Below are 25,584 nucleotides of genomic sequence, written 5' to 3'. Positions count from 1 at the left end.
CTGTGCTGAGACTGTAGGCACTGTCGCAGTTGATTATGTTGTCTTGTAACTGTATTTTTATGGACTCATTGATTAATGAGTCCCTAAGTCCGTTAGTACTGCATACTTTCTTTGTGTCCTCGAAAGCGAAGGTGTGCCTCTCGTCAGAACTATGTTCCGCCACAGCAGATTTGTTGGTCTGATCCAAGCGTACATGCCTGATGTGTTCATTGCGGCGCTGTGAGATGCAACGCTGCGTCTGTCCTGTATATTGCAACCCACATTCGCATCCGATCCTGTACACACCAGGTGCCGTTAGACTTTGTGGATCCTTGGTTAAACCGGGAAGGTTTTTGATTTTTCCCGCTGTGCGGAAAACGGTCTTCACTTTATTTCTTGAGAATTCTCGCGATCTTGGCCGTTGGAGGACCCACATATGGCAAGAACGCACAGCCCATGCTTCTTCTTCATCCGTTCTCTCTTCTCTCTTCTTGTGGTTCGTCTTCAGAACTCTCCTTATTTGTATCTCACAGTATCCCTTTTTCTTGAAGGTGTCCTTGAGGTGTTGCAGTTCTCCTCGCAAACTTGCCTTATCTCAGATGGACCTGGCCCTTTGCACTAAGGTATTGAGTACAGAATTGCGTTGCTCAGGTTGGTGGCAGCTGTTGGAATTAAGATAGAGGTCCTTGTATGTTTTCTTTCTGTATACTGAGTATCCCAGCGTACCGTCCATGCTTCTTGTGATCCGGATATCCAAAAAGGGCAAGCTTCCGTTCTTTTCTATCTCCATGGTAAATTTGATATTTCCATGTATACCATTGAGGTGTTGATGGAACTCCAGCAGTTTGTCACTGCCATGTGGGCAAACTAGAAAAGTATCATCAACGTACCTGTAGAAGAGTTTTGGCTTGCGTTTGGCAGTGTCCAGTGCTAGCTTTAGAAGTGATCCATGTATAGGTCGGCTATGGCTGATGCTAGGGGGGGGGGGGGGGAGGCCATAGATACAGCATCTATCTCTTCGTAGAACTTCCCACCACATTTGAAATAGGTAGTGGTTAGCACATGGCGAAAGAGCTTGATGACACCCTCCTCAAAGCGTTCTTCGAGTAAAGCCAGGGAGTCTTCTATTGGTTCACGTGTGAATAAGTATGTCACATCGAAGCTGACTAGTAGGTCGTCATTTTCCAGCCGCATGCCCTGAAGTACCTTCACAATCTCGGCCCGGTTTTTCACATGCTGTGGACTGTAACCCACCAAGGGTTTTAACATCTGTGATAAAAGCTTATCAATACAATTTGTTGGCGTGTTAATAGTGTTAAGAATAGGTCGTAACGGGACGCCTTCTTTGTGGACCTTCGGAAGGCCATAGAGACTTGGTGGTGCCGGTGACCTCGGGTACAGCTTCCTGACGATAGTCTTCTCTAGTCCCTAGTTGTTGAGCATTTCAACGGTCTTGCGAGTCACTGTTGTGGTGGGGTCTTTCCCTAGACGTTTGTAGGCAGGATCCTGCAGGCGGGCGTCGATTTTTTGCCAATAGTCTTCTGATTTAAGCAGCACCGTCGCGTTCCCTTTGTCCGCTGCAAAGGGCATTGTGGCCTGGTCCTCCCTGAGTGCCCGTGGTGCCTTGTGTTCTGCCGCCGAAATGTTATTCTTCGGCATCTTTGCTTTGTCCTAGCCGGCCGATGTGGCCGAGCGGTTGTAGGCGCTTCAGTCTGTAACCGCTCAACCGCTACGGTCGCAGGTTCGAATCCTGCCTTGGCCATGGATGTGTGTAGTGTCCTTAAGTTAGTTAGGTTTAAACAGTTCTAAGTTCTAGGCGACTGATGACGTCAGGTGTTAAGTCCCATAGTGCTCAGAGCAATTTGAACCATTTTTTGGCTTTGTCCTGCACTCACATATAACATACCTCTACGGGGAGGATATACATCGCAGTTACAAGACGCTGCAGAAGCTATGGAGCAAGAAGGGGAAGCTGCTCAGCAGGTTGGCCTTCTTACTCCGATGTCGGAATAAAGAAGTGATGCCTATGTTCGCCAACTTGCGGCATCCTGTCAATACCAAATGGACGAGACACATCTTACGACCGGTAAGCGCGGCTCTAGTACGAGAACACATCAGGGTCAAAAGACTGGAACTCGACAAGAGCGCTAGAATTCTGCTTTCTCTACACCTCCGATTGGCTTTCTATCTCCCGGAACACACCTGGGACTGGGTAGAAGGCAATACCTTTGCCAATGACGAATGGTCCAGAAAGAAAGCCGCCGAAAGGCAGTGCAAGAAATTCCTTCGACTTCCGGAAGTGCGGCAACAGGCGGTCATTAATCTAACATAAAGGAACTGGATAGGCCAAAACAAGAGGTGCTGTCCAAGGGCCTAAACTTCGCTCCGGTTCCGAGGACCCTGCCGAAACGTGACATCATAAGTGAGGTAGAGCAAGCCATAAGGCGGAGACTACCTGAAGAGCCTGCAGAAGAAGTAAGTTAAGACGTCTTCATAGTACTATACAAGGCAAAGACGCCGAAGAATAACATTTCGGCGGCAGAACGCAAGGCACTATGGGCACTCAGGGAGGACCAGGACATAGTGGTCTTGGCAGCGGACAAAGGGAACGTGACGGTGCTGCTTAAATGAAGAACGAAAATCAAGACCTACTAGTCAGCTTCGATGTGACATACTTATTTACATGTGTGCCAATACAAGACTCCCTGGCTTTACTCGACGAACAATTTGAGGAGGATATCATCAAGCTCTTTCGCCATGTGCTCACCACCACCTATTTCAAATGTGGTGGAAGTTATATGAACAGATTGATGATTTAGCTATAGCCTCCCCCTAGCACCATGCATAGCCGACCAACGTATGGAAGACTTCTAAAAGCTAGCACTGGACACTGCCAAACGCAAGCCAAAAGCCTTCTACAGCTACATTGATGATACTTTTTTTGTTTGACCACATGGCAGGGACAAACTGCTAGAGTTCCATCAACACCTCAATATCAAATTTACCATGGAGATAGAAGAGAACAGAAGCTTACCCTTTCTGGATATCCTGATCACAAAAGCATGTACGGCACTCTGGGACAGGCAGTGTACAGAAGGAAAACACACAAGGACCTCTATCTTAATGCCAATAGCTGCCACCACCCTGCGCAATGCAATTCTGTACTCAGCAGCTTAGTGCACAGGGCCAGGTCCATCTGCGATAAGGTGAGTTTGCCAGGAGAATTGCAACACCTCAAGGACACCTTCAAGAAAAATGGATACTGTGAGACACAAATAAGGAGAGCTCTAAGGACCGACCACAAGAAGAGAGAAGAGAGACCGTATGAAATCGAAGCAATGGGCTGTGCGTTCTTGCCATACGCGTGTCCTCCAACGGCCATGATCGCGAGAATTCTCAAGAGACATAAAGACCATTTACCACAGAGCGGGAAAAATGAAAGACCTTCTCGGTCCAACCAAGGATCCACTAGCTCTGAAGGCACCTGGTGTGTACAAGATCGGATGCGAATGTGGGATGCAATATATAGGAAAGACACAGCGTTGCATCTCACAGCGCCGCAATGAATACATCAGGCATGTACGCTTGGGTCAGACCAACCACCTCACAGCCCTCAAAGTAGACAATCACACACTATGGCAAGCAACCAAAAATTTTTTCCAAAAGACGCGATAGGCTGCCGCCACTGCACGGCGAGAGGGGTCTGGCCTACAGCCATACTGAAAATGCCAACGCCCTCGCCGACACCTTCGAGAAGCAGTTTCAAGCGGCACTACCCCAGGATGACTAACATGAAGAGGTAGTCCGTCGTCAACAGGCTGTCTTCCTCAACGCTGAGGTGGACCCAGAGGACCAACCCCCACTTTTCTCCCCCATAGACGTGGCAAAATTAATTAGGTCTCACCCTACTAAAAAGGCGCCAGGACACGACAGTATCACCAACCAGCTAGTTAAAAACCCCCCGCCCTCGCGAACGTCTTCAACGAGATTACTCGTACCCGAGAGTTCCCATCATACTGGAAACATGCGGAAATGGTCGCGATACACAAACCAGGGAGAGACCCTTTATTCCCGCAGCACTACTGGCCGAATAGCCTCTTGCCAACTCTCAGCAAGATCTATGAGTGCGTCCTGCTTATTCCCATATGAGACCACATCACCAACGAGCGAATTTTGCCAGATTTCCACTTCGGATTCCGACATAAGCACTCCACCCCACAACAGATCATGAGACTAATGGATGCAGCCACAGAGGGCTTCAACCAAAGAGGCTACTGCGTGATAGTGCTACTTGATGTAGCCAAAGCCTTCGATTCAGTATGGCATAAAGGGCTACTATACAAGTTACACTCACAAGTGTTCCCTGGGAGCATAGTCAGGTTAATCCAAAGCTATCACACGAATAAAAACCTGGGGTGCCATAGGGATCGGTCCTGGGGCCCGTTAAGCAAGTCTGTACACTGCGGACACTCCAAAAGCTCCCATGGTGCACACCGCACAGTACGCTGACGAACCGCCATTTACAATCGTAATACGAATAAGGACCTGGTCATTCGTAGAATACAATTGGTTTTACATAACACAGAAACGTGGGCCCGTCGCTGGCGCATCACCATCAATCCTGAAAAGACACAGACCATGCTGATCACCCGGAGACTCGGGAGACCTCGACGCCCTCAACGCCCCCCCCCCCTTTCACCAGCACCTCCATGGCTACATGGATCACGATTCCCCTGGCGCATATCCGCCAACTATCTCGGCGTAACCTTGGACTCGAGACTAACGCAGAAACCTCACATATACGAGATCCACAAGAAGGTCTGCGCCAGAAAGTCCATCCTATACTCAGTCCTCAACACAACGACCTCCCTTCCCTGCTCTGTAGGACTAAACGTCTATCAGGCCCGCATACGGCCAGTAATGAAGTATGCTTGCCTTGTCTGGGGATACACAGCAAAGCAGCACCAGGAGAAACTCCAGAGTCTGCAGAACCGCGCCCTCAGAAGGGCACTGAACCTACCCAAGGGATTCCCCACGGACGATCTGCACGCCGCTGCCGAAATCCCACTCCTCAAAGAAAGATTCCAGGATCTGGCAAGGGCTTTGTATGAGAGCTCTTCAAGATCTGGAAATAACCCCATCCACTCCTAAGGTCGGTAGACATGTCCCGCGATAAGCATTGCATGATACTTGCTTTCCGTACCCTCCGCAGGCCACCTCAATTTTATAAATGGCACCTGTACTATAGAAGACGCCGGCGGCCATTTGCAGCAACAAGCATCAGTACTCAACTAAAGTTTTATTCGGTGGTTTTGATCAAGTTAGAATTAGAATATTATTATAATGAAGTTTTAATACCACCTTACAGAGTTTATTAAATGAAATGTGCCCATGAGTGGGACCTAGACAGGTGATTAACTGAAATACGCATACCAAATATTCTGTGAAATGATAAGGGAATGTGGTGTGGCTGGGAGGAGTCACTGTAACATAAATTATATAATAACACAATCACATTTATTCAATAAACATTACCGTCTCAAATATTCCCTCCCACTTATCATGGAATGCTGGCTTGATACAAATAGTATAATATCTACGGAAACTTAGTTAAACATCCGGCTAACATGTGACGTGAATCGACAATGACTGCCGCCTGCACATTTCTATCATCATTTAGCCACACACACACACACACACTAACATTCACTCTATTCATTTTATCTAACAGATAAAAGAGGAAGGTTCCCATACACCAAGTGGGACAACATTGGGAGAGAGCACATGGTTCCCACTGTAACTTTAATTCGGGCAAGTCTCGTCTTCACGTTTAACTAACTCCGCGAGTTTTACTGGATATTATGAAGGAACAATTAAATCACACGCGTGAATTTAGGTACAAGATCCGGCTCGATCACGAAATGTGATTACGTCGAGCTGAAGCTTCTCACCAAGAAATGCACGGGGTCTGCGGACCACGTGATACCAATCTCTCCACAATCAGTAGTCAATAAACACATTTAAATAAAATACACTTTGCATATATATTTCACACTCACACTGAAATACAAATTGAGCAATTCTGAGTATTACTCGGCAATGAGCGCCAGTTCACTCCCAAGTGCAGTGAACACAATTCCCATGAAATTACTTGGCAAAAGAAATCATCTCCCTATCTCTCCTAACCGAGATGACTCTAGGAAATACCATAGTGGCTTTCCTCAGCAGGGAAGCTGCTTCCAAGTTCAAAGTGAACATGGAATTCTAAATCTTCGCTAACTATCGGAGCGATAGAGCAGAGCGTGCTTACTCACCCAGGTCTTCCCAGCAACAACCCCGATACGGTCTTCTTCGTCCGGATCCACACATCGTGGTCGCAAGGACTCAGAGATATCGCACACGGTTATTTGCCAACCTAACGAGCGCTAATGACGCGCGTGGAGCTTATGCCTCTCTGGTCCAGTGCAGTCGCGCTCTCCTAGATTCGAGGTTGGCTACACTGCCACTATGCCTATAGCACACCCACAGCCGACATCTCACGCATACCTCATCATACGTTCGCATTTACACTATGCAGACAATTACCATATCTAATATTAAAATGATCGTCTATATTTAAATAACCCTATCTTACTAATTATCATCAGGCTCTTCCCTGAGTGTCGGAAGGGCACTCAGGTGTCTTTAGTTGTGGGCTCGAGCCAGGTAGCGGCTTACATGGAGCCGTTACATAACCCTGCCCTTCTGACGAAAAAATGGGCAGCAAGTGTCCTTGCTTTTGGAAGGGCACTTTGAAGCAATTTTTTTTCTAAAGCCAGTGGTCGGAGGTGTGTCATTTATCTATCTGATTCTTTACTCAGTTTATTATACTTCCTCCTCATCTGTTCCGTAGAACATAGTATTCAAATTCAAAACTCAGACTACAAAATTTAACATTCAAAACCCTCACATATGGTTATCTCCCTCTGAGAGCATTATGCAGCTATTAACACATAAACATATGGGCCTATGCCCCTCTTAAACATCATCATTGAAACATATACAATTTACCATTAATATTTCAATTTAACACAAATTTTACCTATCATCTAGGCCAAGCATCCGTTTTTCAAATGTAACATGAGTGAACACTTTAAATTTTTCGACAAACATAATCAGTTCTTATATACTAGACATTTAAATCTTTGTGGGCACTTAAATTATTAAAGTCCTGTTGCCAGTGTGTCCCACTTTGAAATATCTCACATCTATCAAAACACATAAATTCTTGAAATTGCACAATTTAAACAAATTTTGTAATGAATTGAATTTCATACAACATATACATAAGTTGGTATTAAGCTTGTGGGCATTTAAATTCTTAGCGTCTTTTCGCATTTGTATCCCACTTTGAAACATTTGCTAAGCATAGAAAACATACAAAATCTGTTAGAGAAATTTTTCAGTAAATCACATTACATCTTTAGGCAATTTCGTTCGTTCACTTCTGGATTGACGTGTCAAAGTTTTTTCTTTATCTCTTTCCCTATTTACTTTAGTAACTAGCCATAATATATGCAAAATCAGTTCTGCTGAAAAGTAAACACACACGCTACATATTGAATGTACATGGCACTTTCAAACACCTTGCACTTCACTATGGGATCGGGGTACTTGGAGGACCACAGTTTTGGGCTATTTGGAGGACAGGGGAGGAAGTTATTCTGCAGGTGTCAGCGACTGCAGGCTCTCCGTCGATCATGTCGGCCGCCTCCTTGCATCAGGCCGCTCCCTCACCTTTGTCAGCTCCCCAGGACCCATGTTGCCTCGCGTTGATGGCTGCCTCAGGACGTGGTGGCACGTGTTTCCGCGTCAGGTGGGCGTCCAGGGCAGAATAGCATCCCCCTAGCAGTCGTCGCCGCTTGCCTCATCGTGAGCGCCCGGACCCGTTTGGGTACCTCTCGTCGATATGTGAGCATATCCACAATTATTGCCGACAGCCACATTCCTGACGTCACCCCCTCGGTAACGTCACTCGCCTCTCTCTTCCGTCTGCAGTTCCGGCATGTCCGACTCAAGTGGTGAGTTTGACATGCCTCTTGAATCGGTACTGCGGACGTTGTAAGTGTGGTGGTGACGTTGTTGACACACCGCCCCTGCTGCCACGCTCCTGGCGCGCACCGGTTCTCCTACCTTGATCTGCTGCACCGCGACGCCTGACCTGGATACGCCAAGCTCGTCTCTTGCGGGTGCTGCAGTTTCCATCCCGGGTTTTTTTGTGACGATGTCTTCCAGGCGTGGCAAGGCGTCACCTCACGGATCGTCCATACGGACTTAGGGAATCTCAAGTGCCGTGCGCTCGCCTGACATCTAGCCGCTAATTGCTTGCATCGGTGACCCGGTCTCCTCGGCTGCATTCTCCCCTGGTTGCTAATCTAAACTCAGGGAAGCTTGGCTATACCGTTACATTTCAGACAATTTTTCCATCACAGTCCCCGACTGTTCTCAGCAATCCATAAGGTCTTCCTACATTACTCAGATTCTATTTCTCTCTCTCCTTCTCCTACTGTGCCTTATGGGCGTTATCCTTCCAATGATATTTTAACATGGCTTTTAATTTAGCCGCCTTTTCATACATGAATCATTATCCTATCAATTTACAACAATTTTTTATTCCTTATTTGATCCCTCAGTGGCTTTATAATAGGGATACTTTAGTCAACATTAACCTACGTTATTTTCTTTACTGATGGACAAGTAATGGATGGACCTAGAATTCCATTTGTTTTAGATTATGATCTATAGTATTTGTAAGACTAACTTATCACACTTCCACGTCCTGCAGTCATTCATTTCTCACTCTTCTCACATAAATGCAACATACGCACATAGGCACTCTTTACTAGCTACATAGCAAGCATTCCTTGTGACGTCACACATTTCACATCCACAATTTCTCATTTAGGGCAACCTTCCCCATCATACTTGCTTTCTGCACCCTCGGCCTGCCTCCTCAATTTTATAAATGGCACCTGTACTGTAGAAGACGCCGGCGGCCATTTGCAGCAACAAGCATCAATACTCAACTAAAGTTTTATTCGGTGGTTTTGATCAAGTTAGAATTAGAATATTATTATAATGAAGTTTTAATACCACCTTACAGAGTTTATTAAATGAAATGTGCCCATGAGTGGGACCTAGACAGGTGATTAACTGAAATACGCATACCAAATATTCTGTGAAATGATAAGGGAATATGGTGTGGCTGGGAGGAGTCACTGTAACATAATTATATAATAACACAATCACATTTATTCAATAAACGTTACCATCTCAAATATTCCCTCTCACTTATCATGGAATGCTGGCGTGATACAAATAGTATAATATCTACGTAAACTTAGTTTAACATCAGGCTAGCGTGTGACGTGAATCGACAATGACTGCCGCCTGCACATTTCTATCATCATTTAACCACACACACACACACACACACACACACACTAACATTCACTCTATTCATTTTATCTAACAGATAAAAGAGGAAGGTTCCCATACACCAAGTGGGACAACATTGGGAGAGAGCACATGGTTCCCACTGCAACTTTAATTCGGGCAAGTCCCGTCTTCACGTTAAAATAACTCCGCGAGTTTTACTGGATATTATGAAGGAACAATTAAATCACATGCGTGAATTTACGCACAAGATCCAGCTCGATCACGAAATGTGATTACGTCGAGCTGAAGCTTCTCACCAAGAAATGCACAGGGTCTGCGGACCACGTGATACCAATCTCTCCACAATCAGTAGTCAATAAACACATTTAAATAAAATACACTTTGCATGTATACTTCACACTCACACTGAAATACAAATTGAGCAATTCCGAGTATTACTCGGCAATGAGCGCCAGTTCACTCCCAAGTGCAGTGAACACAATTCCCATGAAATTACGTGGCAAAAGAAGTCATCTCCCTATCTCTCCTAACCGAGATGATTCTAGGAAATTCCATAGTGGCTTTCCTCAGCAGGGAAGCTGCTTCCAAGTTCAAAGTGAACATGGAATTCTAAATCTTCGCTAACTATCGGAGCGATAGAGCAGAGCGTGCTTACTCACCCAGGTCTTCCCAGCAACAACCCCGATACGGTCTTCTTCGTCCGGATCCACACATCGTGGCCGCAAGGACTCAGAGATATCGCACACGGTTATTTGCCAACCTAACGAGCGCTAATGACGCGCGTGGAGCTTATGCCTCTCTGGTCCAGTGCAGTCGCGCTCTACTAGATTCGAGGTTGACTACACTGCCACTATGCCTATAGCACACCCACAGCCGACATCTCACACATACCTCATCATACGTTCGCATTCACACTTTGCAGACAATTACCATATCTAATATTAAAATGATCGTCTATATTTAAATAACCCTATCTTACTAATTATCATCAGGCTCTTCCCTGAGTCGGAAGGGCACTCAGGTGTCTTTAGTTGTGGGGTCGAGCCATGTAGCGGCTTACATGGAGCCGTTATAGCATAAACGTCCCATGACGATCTTCGACGACTAAGTCGAAGAGAAAATTCCCAAAAATCTCCAAATCCTAACATCAATCCTTAATCCTTAAAATACCAAACATCTCGCCAACCTCAGTCAAGTACTAGATAACACCAACACAACACACAGACAGCAAAAACAGTCGACAATCACACACTCACAACACCCATTGTGGAGTAAAAGCCAACAGGCTTCAAACTCCTCTATACACTTCCCCATGGAGGGGAAAGTGAAAGGTGAGAGAGACAATATCCCAACACTTCGCCTGAAGATGATGGAGACGCATTCCATCGAAACGTTGCTACGAGACGACGACGCTACTCGGCTGACTACCCGTGAAGTCTTCATATACGTTTGCCAATGATTCCACCCCTTCTGAACCACTATTCGCTTTTCCAGTTTCTCCTTGGTATCCTTCACAGCTTGCTCAATGTACTCCCTTCTCAATTACTGATTGCGTTTCATATTCTTCGACTCTTTTAACTGCACTCTGGTTTTTGTACGAGTTCTGTATAACTTTTTGGTTCCTGTATTTTCTCATTTTACATTAGAGAACTACATTCAGTGTAGTGTAGTCCACACTGCCAGTATCTTTCTCCAAAACTATAAATTCCATAAACGCAGATTTGCTTTTCATTAACCTATCTTCTGAGATAAGTTGGAGGGTTGGTATTGACATACTGTTGACAGATTTCTCTTGAATCAAAACTGCTATTACTAAAAGTCAATCTCTGTCAGCGTTCCCATTCCTCTGTAAATGATTTCTGCCAATATTTTGAAGCCATGAGTTATTGAACTGATGGTTCGGTAGTATTCACATCTGTAAGAACCTATCCTCTTTAGAATTGGAATTATGATATTTTTCCTTAATTTTGTGGGAATCTCATCCGTCTCATTTCTCTTTAGCACCAGACGAAATAATTCTGTCATGACAGTCTCTCCAAAGGATCTCAGTAATTCTCAGAGAGTGTCGACAACGGCAGGGATCTGTTAAATTATTCCTGTACTATCACGTCCACCATCTCATGTTCAGCTACTTCTTTCTGTCTTTCTATACGCTCCAGTCATACTACCGTTACTGCTGCCTATGTTTGACGTCAACGTGCAATAACCACTCAGAGACGGCAGGTGTTAGCAATAGCTGTCGGGAGTAATACACTGAAGGGCGAAAGAGACACGTACCTCTACCTAATATAGTGTTGGGGATCCGCGACCACGTAGAAATGCAGCAACACTACGTGGCATGGACTCGAATAATCTCTGAAGTAGTGCTGGGGGGAACAGACACCATGGATCCTGCAGGGCTGCCAATAAATCCGTCAGAGTACGAGGGGGGTGGATATCTCTTCTGAACAGATCGTTGCAAGGCATCCGAGAAACGCTCAATAACTTTCATGTCTTGGGAGTCTGGTTGCCAGATGAAGTGTTTAACCTCAGAAGAGTGTTCCTGGAGCCACTTTGTAGCAATTCTGCACGTGTGGGGTGTCGCATTGTCCTGCTGGAATTCCCCAAGTACGTCGGAATGCACAATGGACATGAATGGATACATGTGATCAGAGTGGATGCTTGCGTACGTGTCACCTGTCAGAGTCGTAACTAGCCGTATCAGGGTCCCATATCACTCCAACTGCACACGCCTCACACCATTCCAGAGCCTCCACCAGCTTGAGCATTCCCCTGCTGACATGCGGAGTCCATGGATTCATGAGGTTGTCGTCATACCCGTATAAGTCCATGCACTCGATAGAATTTGAAACGAGACTCATCCGACCAGACAACATGTTTCCAGTCATCAACAGTACAATGTCAGTGTTGACGGGCCCAGGCGAGGCGTAAAGCTTTCTGTCGTGCCGTCATCTAGCGTGCACGAGTAGACCTTCGGCTCCGAAAGCCCATTCGATGATGTTTCGTTGAATTATTTGTCCGCGGACATTTGTTAATAGCCCAGTACTGAAATCTGCAGCAATCTGCGGAAGTGATGCCCTTCTGTCATGTTTAACGATTCTCCTCAGTCGTCGTTGGTCCGTTCTTGCAGGATCTTTTTCCGGCCGTAGCGATGTCGAAGATTTGATGTTTTATTGGATTCCTGATATTTACAGCTCACTCGTAAAATGTTCGTACGGGAAAATCCCCCTTTCATCGCTACCTCGGAGATGTTGTGTCCCATCGTTCGTGCGTCGACTATAACACCACGTTCAAATTAACCTTAATGTTGATAACCTGCCACAGTTGCAGCAATAACCGACCGAAGAACAGCGCCAGCCAATTGTTGTGTAATATAGGCGTTGCCGACCGAAGCGCCGGATTCCGCCTGTTTACATGTCTCTATCTTTGAATACGTATGCCCTTGTCAGTTCCTTTGGCGATTCGGTGTAAAACGTCTGGGGCTTGGTAAACTGTGCTGTCGTCGTAATGCGGAAACCGAGTGACTTATATGACATCCAAGAGAGGATGATCATTGGCAATCGGGCCAAGAGTAGGCGCATTTTCGAAATGGCTAACTTTGTTAACTATCCACGTTTCTCCGAGGTTAAAGTATACCAAGCAAGCCGAAATAGCGCCGGCCATAACGATCGCCGAAGCAACTGTGGTGCACTACGGGCCGAAGATGACAGGTATGATCGACGGCTGCGGAGATATGTATTGACGAATAGACGCGCAAGTACTGAGCCATTGATCGCCCAAATAATTCGAGAGAACACCGACAATATCTCCTCAACGACGGTTCAGCGAACAGTGCTGCGTGTGGGCCGGCGCAGGAGACGCCTACTTCATACACATATCCTGACTGCTGTTTATCGGCGACGAACACCAATGGACGTCCTCTGAGTGAAGACAGGTGACCTTTTCTGGTGAATCACGTTTAATGTGTAAGCCAGAAACTTCTAAAAGCAAACACCCTTCAACAATTGGCAGAAGGTCTATGCCAGAGGAGAGAGCACAAGGGCCTGGGGAATGTTATCGTGGAATTCACTGGGTGGTCTTGTTGTCCATGTGGATCAACAACAGTATGCGTCTATCGTCGGAGACCAATTCCACTCGTACGTGCAGTTTGTTTCTCCTCGGTATGACTGCGTCTATCAGTAGAACAATGCAACATGCTACACAGTTCTCAGTGTAGGTATGTGGTTCGAAGAGCACCAAGATGAGTTTTTCGTACTCTCCTGTCCACCAGAAGCCTCGGAATAAAACCCAGTCAAGTATCTTTGGAATCATCTCAATCGAACTGTGAGCGTAATGGATCATCAACCGAGAGACTTAGCGCAGATGGCGACGGCACAGGAGACGTAATGGCTCCCCATCCATGTCGGTACCTTCCAGAACCTAAGTTCTGCACGACTCGCCGCCTGACAATGATGCAATATAATTGAAATCTTCCCATATAGGCCGGCCGGTGTGGCTGAGCGGTTCTAGCTGCTTCAGTCTGGAACAGCGCGACCGCTACGGTCGCAGGTTAGAATCTTGCCTCGGGCATGGATTTGTATGATGTCCTTAGGTTAGTTAGGTTTAAGTAGTGCTAAGTTCTAGGGGACTGATGACCTCAGATGTTAAGTCCCATAGTGCTCAGAGCCATTTGAACCATTTTGAACCTGTATATCCCGGCCTTTTCCAAGTATAGGTTCTTCTCTTGTGATTCTTGAACGAAGTGTTCGCTATTTCTAGCTTATATTTATTGCAGAACTCATTTTTTTCCCGCAACCTTTTCTTCTTCTCCTTCCCCTACAGATACATTGCAATTTCCATGACTATTAAATTTTCATCTCCCTTTACATACTGAATTACCAGTTCAATATCCTCATATACTTTCTCTTCCTCTTCATCCTCCGGCTTGCGATATCAGCATGCATACCTGAACCACCGCTGTCGGTGTTTTCTTGCTATCGATTCTGATGAGAACAACCCTATCACTGCGCTGTTCAAGAAAGTCACTCTCTGCCCTACTTCCTGTTCATAATGAATCCTACTCCTGTTATACTATTTCCTGTTGATGTTAACATTACCCTATACTCATCTGACCAGAATTCCTTGCCTTCTTCCCATTCAGTTCACTGATCTCCATTATATCTAGACTGATCCTTATCAATTCCCTTTTCAGATTGTCTGGGCTTCCTACCATATTCAAAACTTCTGACATGCACTCCATGACTCAAAGACTGTTATGCTTTCGTAGGTCATTTAGTCATTTTCTCATGGTCACCTGACCCTTGGCAGTCCTCTCCAGAAGATCCAAAGGGGGGACTATTCTGGACCCTTTTTCCAGTGGACCCTTTTACCATTACGGGGCACATATCCTTTGGATACACAGAATGTACACGACAGACGAAAAATTGATTACCGTTTATGGCGAATGTCACCAAACAATGAGAGCAGCGGTGCGAGTGGATCATGAGGAGTATCAAGATAGTGCTAAGTTCTCACGATGTGTCTTTGCAAACATTACAGAAAGAAGTTCCAGAAACTGGAAGAGTGGAGAATAAGTTACACCAAGGGAAGACAGGAGCAGATGATGAAAGAAATGGAACTAACATTTTGGTAGTAACATTTTAGCACTATCTATGCAAGCGCCACTAAGACGCGTCTCAGAAGTGTGAGAGGGATCAACCAAACGGACTGTACGTTACGTATCATTTCATCCTCTTCACTTTTCGCTGCATCAGCATATTCGTGACAATGACTTCCAAAATGGGTTTCACTCCTACTAATCTTATCTACGAGAACTGCACAGTGATATGGAATAAGTTCGCAAAACTTTTAAGGAAGGATGATCGTTTGCAAACCATGGACGAGTCAATCTTAGCAACACGCAAAATAGTTAGTTGAAAATCCATACTCACTCATTCAAGTGGATAAAAAGAACGCTCTTGGTCTACCAACATTCGGTGCGTGTTTTTCGAGCCCTCATCAATGGTTCATGTTTTATCGATAAACACGACAATTTCGAATTCCTAAATAAACTGCTTCCGTAGATACTGGAAGACATCCTACTTTACATAAGGCAGTCAGAAAGGTGACCGATGTCCCTCCCACTATAGACATCTCATGAGAGACCCTCTTTAGAGAACATTGGGAGAGCGTTTGAATGGTCGTTCAGGAAAGACAAAATGGTCTGTACAGTCTCGAAACTCAGCAGTTCTCTACCTTTATCTGTGATGAACATTAAAACAACACGTCTGTTAGGAAACACCAAGGACTCCATAAGGAATGAAATGTCTTATAACTAGAGCCTGTATTGCCGATAATTCCGGCTGAAATTCAACTTGCGGTATTGTTTCCAATGAATAAACGTGTCAAGAAACATATGATCCGTGTCTGAATTAACTGCTTGATAACATTTAGTGTGACAGGGCAGTCGTTTGTGTAACCTCTTCTCCTGATGGCGGGTCAGTGGTTTGAAGCGCTGTCAGCTTAATACTACATGATCAAGTCCCATACATGTTAAGTCGTTGAGGTTCTCTTAGAAGCTCCCTACAAGGGCTACAGTAAAAAGTGTACCATTCCATTAGAAAAAAAAGAGGTCAGTGTCGTAATTCAGCGATAAAAATTACTTGCGAATGTCGAGTAATGCATCCATATCACGAAGTTCATGGAGCATTTTCCCGGTGATATCAGTGGACTTGTTTTTGCTCCTGTGTCTCTTTTCTAGAGTTTGTTGAGCATAGGAAGAACAGCACTGGTATGCTTATGAGGCCATAGAAATCACTGTTAAAAGAATCACTCTCTAGTGGGCGTACTGTTTTGTAACTCGATTTTTATAACTGCGTAATAATGAGGTGTTAGTGCTTTACTGATCTGATTCAGTCAGTATTCAAATTTCACATTTGTTGTGAGTGGGTTTAAATTTACTATCGCATGTTATTTATTTCGTTTCATTTCTTCTACCGTTTGTGGAATTTCGGTATATGCAACACATAACATTTTGATATCTTTCGATTTTCAAGGTTTCCATCATATACTAAAGCAAACTTATGTTCCAGGACACAAGTCTTGCACTTGAGGACCCGCTGGTGCAAAGGCTCATCACTCGGGTTCCATCACCGTGAAGGCAGCGCCTGAGCTCTTTCTTGACTTTTACCATTTGCTGCTACGTGGTCTTAGTAGATTTACGAGCGGATCGGCAGTTCGCCGACTTCCCAGAGCTGCTGAGTCAGGGCGGACGTCTGCGGTCACCGGACAATGGTGGCTCGTTAAACCGCCTGACGACGATGAGGCCTGCCTGAACGTTTCCTGCCTCACTTAATTCTTGTTTTAAGCGCAGCGTCGTCATTTGGTTAGAGTTAGACGTGAAGTGGAACATAAAGTAGCGACGAATTACTCACGTGTCTCTCTCTCTCTTACTTTCTTTTTCTTTATATTGGTCGTATTAGTCTTTCACCATGGGGCTATAATTAAAGAACAATTAACTTAATCCATTTTAACAGGTAACCAAAGTCATGTTTCTCTTTCACGATTTTTTAAGGAAATGTTTGAATTCAAGGCACAAACCGCAACCAATTTAGTAGGCAGCCAGTAAGATACTTTTCCTTTTAGTACCTTTTAAAGAAAGTCAGTTAACTCAAGACACAAAGTATTAGGTGCACGGCAATTTCTCTACATTTGTGTAGTAACTAGCTGGTATTTATTAAAATCTTCTATTAATTCATGTCCTCCTGCCCCCACTCTCTGTCCATCTCCTCGTTCACCACCTATCTGTCCACCTACTCTATTCTTTATACAACTCAATGCCTATCACTCAGTGCCACTCCCCTCCTCCCGTCCCTCTGCACATCACCACCTCCCCCTGTCTCTGTCATTCTCCTCCAGCCTCTGTCCATCTACTCCTTCCCCCTCTGCCCATCTCCTCCTCCCCCTCTCTTTGTCCATCAGTTCCTCATTTCCTTGTCTGTCCTTCCACTCCTCCTCCCCCTCTCTCCATCTCCTCCTAACCTCTGTGTTCAACTCCTCCCCTTTTCTTTCTCTGTCCATCTCATTCTCTCCTCATCTCCTATTTCTGTTGATCCCCTCCTGCCAGCCTCTGCCTCCACCTATCTCCATCCATCTCCTCCTCTTTCTCTGTCCATATGTTTCTCTCCCTTCTGTATTTACCCCTGAGCTCTCTCTCTCTCGATCACTTCCTCCCCTTATATGTGCCCATCACTGCCTTCCTCCTCATTGTTTGTCCATCTCCATCTCCCCCTCACCTTTCCCTGGTATCACGCTCACCCCAATTGAAGGATGGTGATTCTTGCATCGTCCCATTTCTTTACAGACTGTTACTAATATGTGTACGAAGTGTGCTTGAAATCCTTGTAAAGCTTTAGGATAACCTTTTTAACCGTCGTTTTGCGCACGTACACACATGGCAGATATATTTAACAAATATCACATCAGTATCTAGTCCGCCTCGATAGCTGAGTGGCCCATTCGGTCAGAGGTTTAGTTGTCCTCTGTAACAAAAAAACTGAGTAAAAGGATCAACGATGAACTTGAATGGCTGTAATGAGACGTCCGCCCCGAGCAAATGCAACGAACAAAAAAAGTGGTCAGTGCGGCAGAATGCAATGCAAAGAGGCCCAGGTTCGATTCCCGGCTGGGTCGGTGATTTTCTCCAATCAGACACTGGGTATAGTGTTGTGTTCTACATAATATCATCCCCATCGACATGCAAGTCGCCGTAGTCGCGTCAACTAAAAAGAATTGCACAAGGAGACCGGTCTACCCGATGGGAGGCCCTAGCCACACGGCATTTAATTTTTCCTGTATCTCTAGGGGACTTCACCCTGTAGTTTCATTTTTACGCAGTTCAATGGTTATAATGTCGTATCTCCTAAACCTTTTGCTACCTAATGATATAATTTTGCAGGGATATCCAGTGGAACGTGTAGCGACTGTCGGCGAAGCATATTGTGAATAGAGTTATTAGTAAAGAAGCAATTAAAAGATCGTGCATGTTTCTATACATCTCAGTGGTTGTGCCGTACAATGATATATTTTTATAGGTAAATTCGGCTGCAGATGTGAATAGAATTAGTAGTAACAAAGTAATGAATTCAAACGTCTTGCAAGATTTGGCAGTTTTTCACGCATCTCAGTTTTTCCGTCATATGTACTGGACTATAAGCCGTACGATGATATAATTCTTCTGGTATTTTCAGTGGCATATGTATGAATACAGTCTGCAAATTATGTCGTGAATACAGTTAGCGGCAAGTAAAACATCCTGCTTAATGCGGCGGTTTTACTGCATGGACAGCGAAAATGTAATAATAGACAAACATTTCTAGTTTGAAAATTTTTTGTATTTTGTCCGCAAGAAAAAGCTACGAAAGAGTTTGGGATTATGTGTAAAGTTTGTTTTAAGTTTCTAAGTGCTCTCGTTCTCTAATAATGGATCACTGAAGTGCCGCTATTTGTGCGTCATGCGCTACACTTCTTTTTCACCCTCATCCATTTGAAAGGTATGTTTTTCTTACCCCAACAGCCATCCCGTCCTGACAGTATGTGATATATGTACCAGGTTTGGTTGAAATACGTGCATAGTATTAGGAGGAGATGTGGAACACACATACAGACGTACATGCACAGAGTTCGTTTCCTTTCCGTAACTCATACTGCGTTTGTTAAAGGAAACTACACAAAGGACTAACTGTATCAAGGGCAACGCATCATGAAATCTTTCTCGTCCCCTTTATGTCCTGTAGAATCTCAATTATCTTATCACTTGAGCAATACTGTCGTAAATGGGTTTTCCTTAACTTTCATGACGGTACTAACGATTACTGCTGTTGCTGATGATCATGTGTATAGCATTTGTTTTAACGGGGTTTCGGAATGCCTGGTGAGGTCAGTTACTACACTATAAGAAAACATGGCGTTAATATAGATTATTAGTAACAATGGCGGTGATGGCAAGTCATATAAACAGAAATACTTCTATTCTGAGCAAAAGTTTCAACAATTGTAGAATGGACAGGTGGATGAAAGCACCCTAGAGACAAAGGTTGACTGAGGTTTGGCAAATAGGCTCAGCTCAGTAAGCCCTCATGCTACGGCCAGAGAGCGGCGCTACGCTGTGAGCTGCAGCTGAGACGAGGTTATACAGTCAACACTCAGGAAGACTAGCGCAGCGTCAGGCTCCACATGTGACGAACTGCTCGACACTATAAATGTCTTCCTAGTCAATCAGATTATTGGAGTGGTGGCGCGACTCAGTTCGGAAGATATCCAAGCCTGGAGAGCGGCTTGCCACTTAGACAGTCTTCCTAATCGGTCATATCTTTTGGAGTGACTGTGAAAGTACACAAGCCTGGCCAGCGGCACGCCACTATGATAGTTTTCCTAGTTGCTCACGTTGCTGAATTGGCTGTGTGGCTGCAGAAGGTACGCCAGCATGCAGAGCTGAACCAAGGACCCTAATGCAACATTCAGTGACTTTGACCTTCAAGGGCAAGCCAGCGCTAATGGAGTGTGCCTACGCAAGGCATGCAGCAACTTGGCAGTAAGTCAGTCTCTGGCGCAAACAAAGTACCCAAGTCAGGCTGCTTGAGGTTGCTAGAAGTCGGGCAGCAGTAGGTTCCCCGGCTGAAAGGAGCCAGATCAACTACCAGTATCCTAAGCTCTAGTTGTAGCCCGTACGTTACCTCTCGTAGCTGTATGCAGTTGACGCGATAAACGCATAGCTCTGTCCACCACAATCTTGTCGAGGCATCAGCCCTCGTCAAGTAGAACAAGGAAGTAGCCCAGCGTCAGACCTGGAAGTGAAGAAGTCCATGTCACCAAGGTTGCAGTCTACTTCTGTGCTTCCACGCTTTACCTCTCTGGTAGCAGATTTTTTTTTAGCGCTGGCAGATACCGTTTGTTGCCTACTAACCTCTCCTTTCTCCACGTTCGCAAAGTCTTCTCAAATTAACCTGTGACTTTCTGTTTCTAGTGTCTCAACCACGGGTTTTCGACGGCAAGCGTAGAGGCTTGGCGTAACAGTGATTCAAATATCTGTTGCCAGGTGTGAACCATACTTCTGATTCCTGTTGTGTTTCCGATTGCTCTGGATCAGTACTTCTGAGAGTAGCAGGGATTTCCGATATTGAGAGTAGACGTATTACTGGAAACAAACTGCGTAGGTAACCAGTGGTCTCTCACCTTGGTACAAATTTCTGCCGCAGCCCTTGTGCAATTCATTCACATACCAACACTCAGCTATTGACAGCTAATTTTACAGGATGACGAATCTGTGTGTATTATGAAACACATAGTAAAATGCTAATACGCGTTGTAATGAACAGGAATCGAAATGCAAATGATCCCACGCTGGACGCCAAAAATAAAGTAAAAGTTCAAAGCAATGATAAAGCAAAAAAGCATTTACATTATTATAATATTTCACAAATCATCAATGGAATTAAGACTGATTTGATTAGCCATAGAGACGACTTAGCGACGCAGGGCGTGGGAGTGAGCGTTATGTCCAAGTTTGGGGGGATGATGCACCATGTGTCGTGTGTTAGTTTCCCGCTGGGTCTCATGCGGTGACAAGTGTCAACTGTTTGACTGATTGCAGCTTTGATCTTCATGTCATACGGCTTTGGAGGTGACGCTCTGGACAGCTTAACACCGTCCCCCTTCTGCACTTCCTGCCTAATCCAGGTGGAACACCTCTGTGAGGCCGGAACCGTGTTCTTGTGGGACTAATTGGCAATGTCTACGTCCCAGCACTCTCACACTAAGTAATGTCTGCAGTAATTAGCTCTTGAAGAACGTATCAATGTTATATTTGGAAGCCGAATTCAAACTAGCGAAACAAAGTCGGATGCTCAAAGCTCGAGCGAGATTGCGCAGTGGTTAGCATGCTAGACTCGCGTCCGGGAAGACGATGGTTCGAACTCCGGTCCAGCCATCCAGATTTATGTTTCCCCTGACTTGCCGAAACCCATGCAGGCAAATGCCGAGATTGTTCTTTAAAAGGGCACGGTTGATATCCTTCCCTATCCTTGACACAATCCGAGCTTGTTCTTCGTCTCTGATGACCTCGACGTCGACGGGGCATTAAACCCTATTATCCTTCCTTCCTTTTGAATGCTTAAGGATTCACACCCATTCAAATTAGAATGGAGAGTAAGAAAGTGACAAGAGACATTGAAATGAATAGAGTGATCAGACTAAAAGGCAAGTAGAAAAGATGCTGACGTGCAGCGCAACGACCCGAAAACCAGCGTCAGAGCTCTTTACGAGGACTGATCTGAGTGATTTCATTGCTGTCCAACTGACTGATCTACTTGACTGAATGAAACTCAGATTGCCCTTATTCAGAAATTCTGTCCATTTTTCCCCAGCTCTCTCCCTCAGGGCACCAAATTTCCCCTCGCATCATCTTTGACTTTGGTGGTCTCAGTCTGCAATGCTTCCCAACGAGCGAAGTAGGGTAACTACTTTTGCCAGTCTTCATACAGATAGTCCAGCTTTCTGATCTTGCTTCGCCGACTTCCTGAGTGGCGACTTGCACATCACATGGGAATTCCCGTACCTTTCGCACGCTGTGTCCTTTGTAGTACTTACCGGTGTTGGCCGCAAGTTCCCTAGCGACCAACGTGCTGTTTTTTCCATCGAAAACTGTTCAGAATTCCTTGTGTTTAACAGTATTCGCAAGCTGTTGAGGATGCAACGTAGCAACAAACGCAATTCTCTGTAATGGGAACGCCCTTAAGCCGTCGCTCGAGTATTCTAGACTCTCGGAACTTGATGTCTTGGGAGGCCCTTTTCAGAGGGAAACAAGTACTTCAGTTAAAGTATATCTGTCCGTCTTCTGTCATTCTCGAAAAAGTCTCAGCATATGCAGGCACGGCTTAAGTGGGGCCATTTTGTCCCGAGTATCATGATGGAATGTATTACAGTATTTAGCCGGCCGGTGTGGCCGTGCGGTTCTAGGCGCTTCAGTCTGGAACCGCGTGACCGCTACGGTCGCAGGTTCGAATCCTGCCTCGGGCATGGATGTGTGTGATGTCCTTAGGTTAGTTAGGTTTAACTAGTTCTAAGTTCTAGGGGACTGATGATCACAGATGTTAAGTCCCATAGTGCTCAGAGCCATTTGAGCCATTACAGTATTTAAATTTCGCGGGGCTCACAAGTTCATCATTCACAGGTAACAGTCCTTGTATCACACTCATATTCTGTCACGTCTAACTTGATGTTACTACAATTGTTTTGGCATAGGTACTCCTTACCAATGACATTCTCACCAACAAAATTTTTGTGAGTGCATGTAATATAGTTTACTTAGTCGTTATGATTTAACATAATGGAAATTTTCTTATTAAACTTCCTAGCGATCGACTACGTGTGTTTCTTTCAACTGATGCCTGAATATAAAATAGTGCGTACATTTTCGATGTTAAGAAACTTTCGTTCGAGCTACATTCTTGTCATCTCACAACAATCAAAATTTTTGCGGTAGGCGTCGATGTGGTGCTGAATCAGAGCTTTTGCAAAATCTACATCATCCAAATTCACCTGATACAGCCATCCATGGCACTCAGAATATCATGAGTGAGGAGGACTGCTTGAATCTCAAATGGCTGTTTTCAAATCCATACTGCTTTCTTAACTCAAGGTCAGTACGTTTCAAACTTCGGCCCTAAGTGAGGCGTCTGATTTGGGCGGAAGATATGTGCTTCTGATTTCATACTCCATTTCGTAGTTTTTGTCACCGTTGTATTACATCAATCATATTGCTCAACTGTCCTTGGTGCTCCCAAGCCCCACTGTACTGTTTTCATTTTGTTGCAGCTTTGGAAAATTTGCATCCTTTACTGAGACATCCTAAAATTCATTTCTATGGACCCTTTGCTGTCAATAATACTTTATGTCAGTGATTATTAATGGTCGTTAAACGGATAAGACTGTCAGTTTATTCATAACTTTTACTACAAACCCGACAGTACGAGCTACGTGCTTTATTACCAATGCTTTACTTTCTCATTTGAAAGGCAACGCCTTTAAGACACTTCCTGTGAATAACAATTGAAAAAACTGCAGTTTCAAGCACTGAAAGGATATTTTCGTACTAACACCTTGTGAATTGTGGGTGATTTTGGACTAACTACTCCGCTGATATTAAAAACGTTACTCAATAAGGACGTTCAATAGTTAACATTAATGACTCAAAATTGATAACGCTGCAGAAATATGATTTGAAAATTTGATTGTCATTTTAGAAGTGATATGAATTATTTTAAAAATCTTACTACCCAACGTGTAAACTACAGTCCTTTGACAGTAGAAAAAAGAAAAACCTTGTGGGTTGGAGAACATTCCTCAAATGATTGTTAAAGGGAATCATACTCACCTTATGGGTGCAATTTTCTTTCTCCAAGTGCAATTTCAGCCTTAAGGTAACTATCATGTGCTAACTGTATTTCAGAATATATTAAACTTTAAAATCCTCCGACGTAGTCTGAAGTATATTTACCAGTTGATAAATGCCTTAAAGCCGAAACTGCAATTGTGTAATGAATAATTTTCACAGCCAACGGCGTACATAACGTCATTTACAAATTTCTACTGACGTTGGACGCCAGCCATGAGAAGTTAATTCCATAAATGTCTTAAAGATGTCCTTGTCTTCACAGAAAGGAATCCTTTTTACCTCTAACTAATTTCTCATTATATCTCATTCTAATTTTATATACATCTGCTGACAAAAAACATGATGCACTCAGAAGAAGAGAAGGAAACGATGCTTAACGGTTTGACAGATTAAGTGATATTATTGCAGAGATTACAAAATCGACTTAAATTTTCAAAGAATATGGCATTGTGAGTCACCTTAAGGGTATGACGTTCACTACCTCTGGTCTGGATGCAGGCACTGATTCGGTTGGGTAGGGGATGATGAAACCGGAGTAGCCCCTCCTCAGGTAAGCTGACATGCAAGCCCTATAACTGGTCCTTGATTTCCTCGATGCTGGCACATGTACGCAGTAAACATTCGGACTGGTCCCGAGAGATCCGTAAAGGACTATGCTGACTAGTGAGCATTCCGTCTCTAGTGAAACACACTTCATCAGAGAAGAGGACTTCAGCTGGAAAATGAGAATCGGCCATAAAGCGCAGCATTATCCGTTGGCTAAACCCGAGATCCACAGTCAGCAGGAGTTGAAGCTTACATTTACAGTAAATGATAGGTCGTAACTGCGGTTCGGTTATTATGTTGCCGTACAGCGCACGACCATCTTACCAAACTTAACTGATAGGATCCTGGCTGGAAGCTCAGTCCAGTTACGCTCTTCTTTATCCACGTCGTGAAGTCTTACGGTTGGCTGTCCAGCAAGATCATTGTATTACTGTAACATTTGTCCTGTTTCCGTTAACAGATGGAGCCTTAGCGTGGTTAGATCTCCTCCTGCGTTAATACCACCTGCCAGCTTTCCTGAAGTTACAATTTGCTTGCTCACCCATGAAAGTCGTAGCTGATAATTAAGTAACAAGATACAACGACATTTCACTATAATTCATTGACTGAACAGGTACATATCGTCATGTAAACACCTACTTTACTCCTACAGATATTTACATCAGGAATAACGAATTACTAAGCATTTAAAGATATCTACTGCGCTTTAGTAGAGTTTCCTCTAGCTGTGTCTCATTATGTACATGTATGTATTAGTCACATATTCCTTCCATACGATGTTAGTAGCCATGTACACATTCGATCAGTGTTTTACATTGAACAAGGAACTACTAGCAGTTTCTCTTAATCCGCTGTCAAAGTTATCAAGTCTTCTTAGTACTATGATCTTTACCTCAAATTGATACTTTATTCTCTCTTCGCCCTTTCTAAAAGTTTCTGTCAAAGTTATCAATCACGAGTTCCGCAGTACGTTCGAGAACCAATTCACACGTTATAGATAAAGAGTTATATTCATAGAATTCCCTTCATCAAATAAATAAAACACATTTCGTCTCTAACATTCCGCTGTTTCTCTTTCTTCCTCTGTCGGTGTCTATCTCCCTCTTTCTGTGTTTCTTTCCCTCTCTCTCTCTCTCTCTCTCTCTCTCTCTCTCTCTCTCTCCATCTCATTTTCCTTTTATGTCTTACTG

The 25,584-nt window shown here is 44.4% G+C and overlaps 1 protein-coding gene across 1 annotated transcript in view; it reads left to right on the top strand.

Annotated features, from left to right (window-relative positions):
• The window catches only part of LOC126252441 (beta-alanine transporter), a 512,871-nt gene that overhangs the window by 172,661 nt on the left and 314,626 nt on the right, over positions 1-25,584 (top strand). The gene's annotated exons all lie outside the window — the stretch shown is intronic.

The sequence above is a fragment of the Schistocerca nitens genome, chromosome 4, assembly GCF_023898315.1.
Source record: "Schistocerca nitens isolate TAMUIC-IGC-003100 chromosome 4, iqSchNite1.1, whole genome shotgun sequence".
Classification (NCBI taxonomy): Eukaryota; Metazoa; Arthropoda; class Insecta; order Orthoptera; family Acrididae; genus Schistocerca; species Schistocerca nitens.
Note: the sequence above shows the minus strand (reverse complement) of the source record. Positions and strands in the feature narration are given on the sequence as shown.